Raw genomic sequence first — 11,109 nt, 5'->3', positions numbered from 1 at the left:
GCAGGGATTTGTTAAGGTTCAATCCTTCATGCCTCAGTCTACCCGACTCATGTTCCTTTGGAATCTCATCCATTGTCTGGGTTCTACCTGCTAACACATTAGGGAAGATATCCTCCTAAATCTATACCATGATGTTAATTTCTCAGGACTGCTGGTGTTATGCCTGCGCTCACCTGAAACACATCATTTCACTTTGTGAGTTTTCTTCCATTCTTTCCATGCCCAGCATTGATAACACTACTCCTTTTGCAGGGAAGACTCAAGTTCTCCTTGGTATCCTCTGACAGAGTGCAACAGGTTTTAGAGAAATAATTTCAATTGTTCTTCATAACAGTTACATTGTATTTCCTCATCAAGAAACTGAAGCTTAGAGGCCAGCCATTTAGTCTACACACCTGTATCGATTCTCTGTTATTCTACAACTTAAGAGAGTGAATGGTTTTGTTAAGTTTTGTGTGACCAGAGCTGGGGTCTGATTTAGGGCTAAATTTAGAGACTGAAAGTCTCCTTACATAGCAGGGGTCCACTCTAAAAATCCAGCCTCAGGTCCCTAGAAACGTTATAAAGGCCATTGTGCCAAAGTGTGGGAACTAAGCTGACGTAATCCTGCAATTCAGCCAAATGACCCTGTAAGATGTTGTTTAGCATCTGAGGAGGCAAAGTTCCAGAAAGTGTGTATATGACTGAGTATACACTGTTTGGGGGGACGATTTGGGCCTTTTCCTTTGACACTGCATCTCGCTGAAGCTAGAAGGTTTAAGGGCTTTACGGTAATTTTGTAGGAACTCTCCAGTGTAGGACTGTAGATATAAGCAGATCATCCACACACTAAAAAATAGCCCCAGTCTCTAGGTAGCTCTCTGAAGTCCCTTCCTGCGAGCTTGAAAATAAGTGAGGGCCATTTCTGACCCCCCAGTCCCCCAGGGCAACACAGTCTGTGCATATTGCTGTCTAGCATTGGTGTCAGGATGCTTCTCTCCAGCAGGAAATAGGAATTGAGAGTCACAGATACACAGATATACATATACAGGCAAAACACACACACACACACACACACACACACACACACACAGAGGACAGGGTCTCCTGCATCCTAGACTGGCTTTGTACTTATATTGCAGGCTAGGATGATTTTGAACTTTTGATTTTATTCCCAAAATGTTAATTAAGATTTTTAGCAGAAACTAGTAAGCCTGTTACTTCAGATGAAACTCAAGATTTTGTGTATACTAAACAAGCATTCTTTCAGTTGGGCTATGTTCCCAACCAGACACAGGTATTCTCATGCTTACAGGTAGCTACATGCTTCATAGTGAGAAAATAGACAATGTATAAATGAAGAGCTAGATATGTCAGCATGATTCTGTAATCCCAGCACTTTGAGGCTGAAGCAGGAAGGTTGAGTCCAAGGCCAGCTGCCTGAACCTTATATCTAGAATGTGCCTCCCCCATTCTCCAAAACATATGTAAACAAAATACACTTTAAAAAATATAAAACAAGAAATCAAGTAAACAAGAAATGACACATGGCTATAAACAATAAATTCTCTATGATAAAAAGTGGTGCTTTATTTTCCAGTTAAAATGGTAAATATTGAAGCCAGAGAAATGGCTCCATGGTTAAGAGCTCTTGCTTCTCTTGCAGAGGACCTGAGTTTAGTTCTTTGTACTCACCTTAAGTGGGTCACAGCCATCTGTAGCTCCAGCACCAGGGGATCCAACACCTTTTTTTTTGTCCTTTGGAGACACTGCACTCACTTGCACATTTCCATACAGACACAGACACATAAAATGTGTCTTCAATAAACAAACCAGCATTATTCATTTGCTTAAACTAAAATCCTAGAGACAGGATGTCTTATGGAGAAACAGTAAGAGTAGTAGTGTAAGTGCCTGCACGCAGACATCCTGCTTTCATTCATCTTATAAAAAGATTCCTTTGTTTTATGTTGTAGTTTCGCTGCATTGTCTGTATGTGCACCACATGTGTACTTGGTACCTGCTGAAACCAGAGAGGGCATGAGAGCCACTGGAACTGTAGTTACAGGAGATTGTGAGTCGCAGTGTGGGTTCTGAGGATCAAACCAGAACCTCTGCAAAATCAGCAAATGCTCTAAGCCACTGAGCCATCTGTCTCCTGTCCCCTTCTCTCTTTTTTAATTGGGCAGCAAACCAGAAGGTGGTGGTAGGACTCCTTATTCTAATAGTTGGGGGAGACCGCAGTGTAACATTAAATTAATGTGCAATACTGAGATAGAAAGATAAATTAGCTCATCTTAGAGTTACCAGGAGACAGTATATGAAAGTCACCTTGGAAAATTATGAGAAAAAAAACCTATGGTAAGGATGTTATGAAATATTTTTAGAGGTGAAAACTAATATTATTAAACCAATATTAACTTGAGAGAGAATCCTTCAAATAAAAATTTTTGTGAGTTTCAGTACTGAAGTGTATAGAGAGCATATTGATGCATAGGTAACTGTTCAATTAATGTACATTCTTGTGCAAGTCATGAACAAAATTTATCTTTCAGGTACAGAAAAATGGCTTTATAGGAGGCATCGCTGCTGCTGAATAATCAATCAACAAATGGTCAGATTCCTCTATGTCCTTTGGAAGCTGAGTTTCTTCATGTAGATTATGACAGACTCTCCTCAGGGTTCTAGAAACCCAAAATTCTGGGATCTATCACCTTCAGGAATTATTCATGAAGACATTTTCCTCCAGGTCCAGACCGTGGATGATATATACACTGACTTCCTCTTTCTTAAGACTGAAGGCAGCAGGTATCTGACACATGGCTTTAATGGATTGGAAGGCAGCTGATGCTTAAGAGGCTAAATGAGCCAAGTAAAACAGAAGACAGGAAGTGGTTTGGGATAGGCATTTTTAAGTAAAGAGTCACCACTTCTTTAGAGGATTAGTCAAGATCAATAGTTGCGAGAGATAGAAATGATGGATAGAGCTCCCAAAGTCCCTGGCTGGAACTGAACTGGTTTGGGGAAGATACTACACCAAGTGACATGCACCATTGTCAAGTTGAGTCACTACAATTAGTATCTCCAACATTGAACCCTGCCTTTGAAAACAATTTTCTCTTTGTACTTTTCATTTCTGTCTTTCTTTTGATCTGGAGCACTGTTGCCTTCGTTCTAAGATTATTTCTTTCAAATATGTAGAAATAGAAGACAAAGATGGTATTTCTCTATAGAGCAAGGGTGTGTATGCCTGTGACTTCTCTGTAACACAGCTGTCTGTGTTACAAGTCCATCTACACTCCTCCCATGAGAGCTATGGCCAAGATGGGAAAAGGTATGCAAGCTCAGATTCATGAGTGGCATAGTCTTTTGACCCACAAGTGTTATTATATTACCTGCCAACATTGCTAAAGCTAGCTACTTAGTAGCCTGGAACCAGTAAAACAAACAAACAAAAACATAAACAAAAACAAAATGCCTACTGCTTTTAGAAACTGTAAGTAGACACTGGAATGAACGGGGTGGGGGGTGGGGGGCAAAGACTCTGCCCCAGTGCCTACTTCAGAGGCAGAAAGGAATTTGAGGAAACTTTTCTTTCTTTTGTTTTTTTTTGCTCTTATTCTTAATTTTTATTTTTTGACAGTTTGGGAGTGGGGGAAGTCTCCAAATTCATATTTTTTTTCAGCAGTGCAGCCAAAACAACAGGTAAAATGTCTACTGCATTAGTAATCATTTAATGTTTCTAAAATGGATACGATGAATTTTAAGGACACTGTCAAAGAGATCTACAATATCTCTCAAGGACAGACCTTCAGTTCCAGGCTCTTAGCAGAGCTGTTCGTGCCACTTAGAAGTCACTCTTAGCTATTGTTATTGTGGGGTTTTCCTACTTGATTGAGAGAGAGAGAGGGACCCCAGTTTTTCCTGTTTTATTTCTCAAGTAATGTGGATGCCACAATGGCACTATGACTCAGGGTTGAGAAGAAGCGTGCTCTGATGTGGCCAAGGCCTTGCGTAACCTTAGGTGGAAACAGTCATCTCTACCTGGAGAAGCAAGAGGAAGGCAAGACTGAGGGTGGGGAGTCTGTGTGAGGAGGGTGAGCGGGTGGTAGTGGGAATTGGGAAATAGTACCCAGGGAAGTGGCTTCTAGAAAACACTGGTGAACTGATTGTTTAAATCCCCTTGTTCTAAAAAGGAAGACAGGGGGCAAGAAGGGAGGAAAGAGAGCATTTGTAATATAAAGAACACAGATGTATACAGATCATATGTTCAGTTAATTATCATAAAGTGAATGAATATGGTGGAAAACATAATCCAGTCAGGAAAGAGGTTATTTCCAACACCAAAGAAATTCCCTTTAAAGTCACCCCTTTAAAACGAAAGTATTTTTCTTTTAGTCTTCAAGGGTGACCTGCAGATTTACTACTCAAAGTCCAACATCATTAGTTCATCACTTTAAAAATTGAGTAACATTTTTAAAATGGGAAACGAAGGGTACAGCTCAGTGATGAAGAGCTTGGCCACATTGCCTGAGGCCCTGGGTTTGATGGCTCGCACTGAGACGTTAATTTATACAAGGAGGATTATATGCATATGCCACTTTGTGTGGAATTATATGCATACATTATTTTGTGTCCAGATTCTTTGCTCTATAACTTGTTTGCGCACCTTGTCTATATTGTTTTTCTGTAGCTAAAATAGACCTTTCAGTCTTACTGCTCTGCAGTATACAGTTTTATCAGTATCTTAAGTACTATGTTCATTCTGCAATTGGTTATAATATTTGTCTATAGCAAATAGCACTGCCTGAATATTTCTGAACATGATAATGCAAACATTGGGGTTTACCTAAGATTTGAAGAGTATGTTTCTAAGTAGTTTTCCAGTGTGATTACATGTCTATACTCCCGTTTGCACTGAGAAGAACTCCGAGGGGGATCAAGCTTCTGAAGATGTGTGGAATTTCCCGACAACTAACTTATGGCTCTTTTATTGCTGAAACTCAACTGTTGTCCCTTTAACAGCCAGAATTATGAACCAAGGGTCAGCATTAGATTAGATTCAAGCCATGTTCAAAAGCTCAAGGGTAACTCTACTCAAAATTTACATAGGACATAGAATAGTGGAAAAACAATGTCTTGTTATCTTCTCAGAGGTATAGAATGAGACTATCTATAGATGAATAAGGAGATATTTGTTACCAGTTTTTCTATTTAATATCTTGAAAAATACAAAAATTTCATTGTATACATATTACATTTTATATTGAAATACTTATTTTTAAAATTTTAATAACTCAGATAAATATTAGGAATGTAGAATATATATGTGTGTGCATATATTTTATTTTATATTTATTCATTATATATTTTATATTTATTTTATAATTTAAAGTAATGTATCCAAGGTTCTATGGCAAGGGTACAGTTTTCTGAACCTGGAGCACATGCTGGAGCAAAGACAAATACTCTGTTTATCCCCCACACAAAATAATGAGATTATACCAAGAGGAAAAACCCTCAAGTGCTCTTGGGACATGGGTGAATGGAGACTGGAAGGAGCTAAGATCCAGGCAAAGGGAAATCCAACTGTTTCCCAGACTCTCTGGATCTCTGATGTGTCTGTGAATTTATGACAAAGGTAGGTATGACTCTGCCTATGATAGTCCATGAAAATTGACAATCATGCTAACAAGCATATGTGGCCTAGCATTAATATCCTGATATATCATACATCCGATATAGGTATAAACCCAAGGTATTAGAGAGTTAGGACTTGCAAGAAGCATCCAGAGTCAGAGAATTATCCCTTCTAAGACACCCCCTGCTTCATGAAGGCAAGCTTAGCCTGTTCCCGAGTCCAGAGAATTCCTTTGATCTTACTGGTTTTGCTCTGCTTCCAGGAGTCCTTATATCTGGCAAGACAATGAAAATTGGGGCAGTTATATCCTTATGCACTGGAAGTCTGAGCATTCAGAAGAAAGTTCTCTATCAGGAAATTAGTGTCACCCCTCCCCCGCCCCCCCTCCTGCCCCACAACACTTAATGGTCTTTACTTGAAGCTGGCCATTGAATGAACAGAGCAGAATTCCAACAGCTGGAGGACTCAGCTGTACTTAATGCAGGTGGGTTTAAGCTTTTAAAGCACAAGACGGTAGTTTTGCTAGATTTGGCGCATATTAACGATGATAGATATGTTTCAAAGCCAGCCTGAGATATATCAGGAGATCCTATCTCAAAATGCAGAAAACAAAGCAACAAAGCAACAAAAGACAATAACAAGCAAAAGGGAAAGCCTGCTCCGAGGTCTTGCCTGAGAAGAGCAGGTTTGTAAGGACAAAGGCAAGATTACCACTCAGTCAGCGAAGACCCTTATTTTCAGTTACGCTGTAACATATTTTTGGCTTTGTTTGTAATGTCTGGTCTGGACATGATTGTGATGTCAGTTTAAACAGGTGTGAGATCACGGGCCTATCAGTTCAAAATTGACGAAAGTAAAGTTGATGTAGATGGAAATTCACACAGGAGACAGATCAGGGTGTTGAAATCCAGTGACCTAACCTTTCCTTAAAACACTGAGCTAAAGTCTCATATGGAACACGGCACATAATCATTTTGGTCCATTGTTCACCTGACCACCGCTCATCACCCACAGCTGTGTCCGCAAGACTTGCCACTCACTCAACTGAGCATAATAACTGGCCATGTGCTGGTCCGTGAACACATGCTCTGTCACTGGCTGGTAGACAAGGTGGACAACTGTGGAGTTTCTGTCTATTCTATGCAATCAGGAGTCGTACGGGGGAAACAAAGTCCTCCTGGAAGGGCCAGGACAATTCACAGAAGATCTGACATCAGATTCTACTTTATCTGCCCTTCTTAGACGACTGGCAAAAGTGTTGCCTCCCACTGTTTGTGTCTGTGGATATCAAGGAAGCTTTGCAGCTGAGAGGCAGCTGTGCAGCTATTTCCTCTGAGAGTAAAGCCGTGGCAGGACGATTGTTAATATACAGGACGTTAAGAGGGAGGTGAAACAGCAGACAGTTCTCAGTCTTCCTAATGCTGTGACCCTCAACTGTTGGAAAACCCCACCTCCCAAGCCCACCTTCAGTAAGCCATCAACAAGCAACCACATCATCACCAGCTAACAAACTGAGACATGTTTCTACAGTGGCCACGAGTTGGCATATTCTTCCTGTGCACATGCACTGTACACTTTTACAAAAAGACATCGTCTTCACAGCCCACTCTCTGTTTTTTTTCCCCTTCCATGGTTGCATGCTGTGCCTTTGTCCCTTGGTTCCAATCCACCAAGGTATCCTTCCTTCTGCTGAGAAACCCTAGCATCATAAGTTATTTTGTTGCTACTTAATAGCTGTAATGTTGCTATTGCTATGAATTATAATGTAAATATCTAATATGCAGGATATCTGGTAAGCAACTGCCCAAAGTGTGCTTGGGACCCCTCTTCTTAGAGGGGGTGACGCTTTATATCCTGCAGGGGAGCATTTAAACTCAGTAAACAGCTCAATAGCCTCAGGAATTTTCAGAAACGGAAATAGATTCACAAGCCCCTTCCCTTTGGCAGCATAGTTAAGCCACAGAGACTGACCACTGAGCTGCCTGCCAGACCAGACAAGATGCCCAGGAAAGACACCTGTTGAGCTGCATGCAGGTGTGGGGCAGGCTCCAAGTTTCCAGATTTCATGAATTCACTCTTGGTCTTGAGACACTTCAATTCCTGTAAGTAACCCCTCCCCATATTCTTATAAGAAACCCTATGGTTTGGGGGGGGGCTTTGGGTTTTTTGGGGGGTTTTGTTTAGAGTTTTTTGTCAGTTTGACACAAATTAGAGTCTCCTGGGAAGAAGGAACCTCAATTGAGGAATGGCCTCCATTTGATTGGCCTGTGGGTATGTCTGCGCAATATTTTCGAGATAGATGATTACTGTGGGAAAGCCTAGCTTACTATGGGCAATATCACATCACAGCAAATAGCCTTGAGCTATTTAAGAAGGCAAACTAAACAAGCCATAAAGAACAAGTCAGTTAGTAATATCTCCCCATGGTATCTGCTTCAGTTCCTGCCTTGAATTCTTGCCCTTACTTCCCTCAGCGAAGTGTGACCTGGGGGTTGTAAGAAGAATTAAACCCTTTCCTGCACCAATTTGCTTTTGGACTTGGTAATTACCACAGCAATGGAAAACACCCTAGAATAAATCCCAATAAGCACATTGTTTCACTGAGGTTGGATTGCAGCTGTATCCACTGTGTCATCTTTTTCCTATCTGCAGTGAGTAGACAGCTTTCTTCTTCTCACCAAGCATAGTGTCACAAAACAGAAGCATTTTAAGGATTATTTATCAGCTCTATCATTTGGATGGCCAAAGTTAGTAATGCCAGCATTGTGTTATAACAGGACAAAAGTTGGTCCAATTGACTTATATTTGAAACAATCAAGCTATAAGGGGTACAAATATGGAACATCAGTGATCTAGCTGTGCTTAGGGGAAGAAAGTGAGACAAGATTAAGAAATTATGAAATGGGCTGGGGAGATGGCTCAGTGGTTAAGAGTCCCGACTGCTCTTCTGAAGGTCATGAGTTCAAATCCCAGAACCACATGATGGCTCACAACCATCTGCAATAAGATCGGATGCCCTCTTCTGGGGTGTCTGAAGACAGCTACAGTGAACGAGCCGGGCTGGAGCAAGAAGAAAAAGTGTCTGAAGACAGCTACAGTGTACTTATATATAATAAATAAATAAATAAATAAATCGTTAAAAAAAGAAATTATGAAGCTATAACAGCAGCTTGCAGTCTACTTGCCACCAAGGAGTAAATAAAACCCACTGAGATGCAATGATTGGCATTCTCTTCTAGATAGCTGGAATGCATAGAAGTACAAAGGTGGAGTGGAGTTTGGGTCTGGGCTTTGCCTCATGCTGACTGTTATCTTGAGAAGATAACTTTACCTCTCTGAGGCTCAGTTTCCTTCCCTTCTAGTTGAGATAGGGATAATAATAGCAACCCTCTCCCCGGGCTATTGTAAAAAAGAATTAAATGGGGCCATGCGGATTAAGTTTGTAAGCTACATCATGGATAGTATCAGTTTTCATTAGCACCTCAAGGAATTGCCCCACCTAAACTATAACCATATGTGTGTTCTGTGTTTCTTGTGGAAGGTTCTGGTATGCTAAAAAAATGAAAGTTGTTACTTACAGCAAGGAGGTGCTACGTAGTTCAAAATGACACTGAAGAACTCTAATTTGTAGCATGGAAAAGTCCAGCTATTGGATGTTGCCTAGAGTTTAGTTATGTCTATGTTAATGGACAGAGGAAAGAAGACCACATCCTGGGATGGCTGAAATCACAGATCCTGATGCTGAAATTCCTAGCCTTTGTTTTGTTTTTCCTGTGTAGCCCTAGGCAAGCTGGATCAAGTCTCTGTATCTTAAAGTCCTCATCTTTTAAAAGGATAGTTAAGTACTTCATATATAGGACTGTTGCCAATGTGAGTGGTGTTAATACAAGTAAAACTTAACTATTGCCCTACTCAGTGGGACTTCGTGAGCTGCCTGATATCCTGCTATGCATGTGTGTGTGTGTGTGTGTGTGTGTGTGTGTGTGTTCATGAGCACACGTGTTTGTGTGTGTGTAAGTGTCCCAAAGGATATTTTTAGAAGTTGTTGCTAATATGCTGTCTACCTTTCTTCCTTCTTTTATTTTTGACACAGGATCTCTTATTGTTTTGAAGTTCACCAAGTAGGGTAGGCTAGTTGACCACTAATCCCATTTATCTACCCAACTCTGCCTCCCTAATGCTAAGATTACAATTGTGTAGCACATGCCTCTGTGCTTTGTTTGGTTTTAATGTGGATTCAGAGACTCCAACTCAGGTCCTTGTGCCTGCCAGGCAAATGCTTTACCAACTGAGCTATCTGCAGCCACACAGGAAGCTTGCTCCTAACTGTCTTTACCCCTAATCCTTTTAGAAGTACAGATATATTCTATTTCAATTTAGGTAAGTGAAAAAGATCAGAACACATCACTCCGAACATGCCATATTTACATGAAGATTATTTGAAGCTAAAATCTTCAAGAATCCACAGCTTCAGAAGGCGTGGCTATGCAGAACTTTGTAATCTCCCCTTCTTCTGTCTAAAGGAGCCAGCTTTGGGGGAAGGAAACAGCTCTGAGTGTTCTTCAGGATCCATTTGCTTGCAGACAGTAAAAGGCATCCACCCCAAATCCCTACTCCAGGGCAGCATTATGGGCATGAAAGAGAGAGAACATATTTCACGAACGTTCCATCTATTGTGTTGATAGCCACTTATCTTTCCAAAAAGACATTCATATTCATTAGCGCCCTCCTCTCCTACTACCTAAATGTTCTAAAGTCTCCAATTCCAGCCATCCTCAGGTTACTTGTCTCTGAGATCTCAGATGCATTCTGTCCCATAGTAAATGAACCGTCTTCTTTTTCTTCCTACCCATTTTCCTCCTGGGTGAGCAAAATCACTCACAATGGGAAGGCATGACTCAAAGTAAGAACATAACCTAAAGAAGAAGACAGTAGTGTCTAGGAAGTTTAATAGGTCAAAATCCATGTTGCATAACCCGTTCTGAGTTCACAGATTATGTATCATAAGGGATTGTGTGACTTCATGCCTGGGTTCAGAGGAGATGGCAGCTCTGGCTCAAAAATGCCCCGCCAAAGCTAGCTCCTCAGAATTGGGCAAGAAGTTAACAGATATTATTCATTGTACAGTTCTGTCTGTTTTATTTGAAGAATTTTCAGACTCCTAAACTCTGGCATATTTAAATACAAGTCCAAAACTACTTGTAAAGCCAGATAAACTGTTAGGAGTGATTAATAATTGACTACCTTCTTCTGGGCCTTGCTTTGAGAAAGAGCAAAATAAAGATTATCCCACCCCAAAGTTCCATAAACTTTGTCTCAGGTCTCCATGTGGTAGCTCCGAGAGACTGATGCAGCCCCTCTGATGTGTGGGTGGAGAGATTTTCATTTTACAAGCTCTAGGATTATTCTTAGGGACATTGTATAATGATGAGGAAACTGCTGATAATGATGACTTCTGATGTCATTTACATTTGAAAGGGGATGATGTC

The sequence above is a fragment of the Mus musculus genome, chromosome 19, assembly GCF_000001635.26.
Source record: "Mus musculus strain C57BL/6J chromosome 19, GRCm38.p6 C57BL/6J".
Classification (NCBI taxonomy): domain Eukaryota; kingdom Metazoa; phylum Chordata; class Mammalia; order Rodentia; family Muridae; genus Mus; species Mus musculus.
This window is presented reverse-complemented; position numbering follows the sequence as displayed.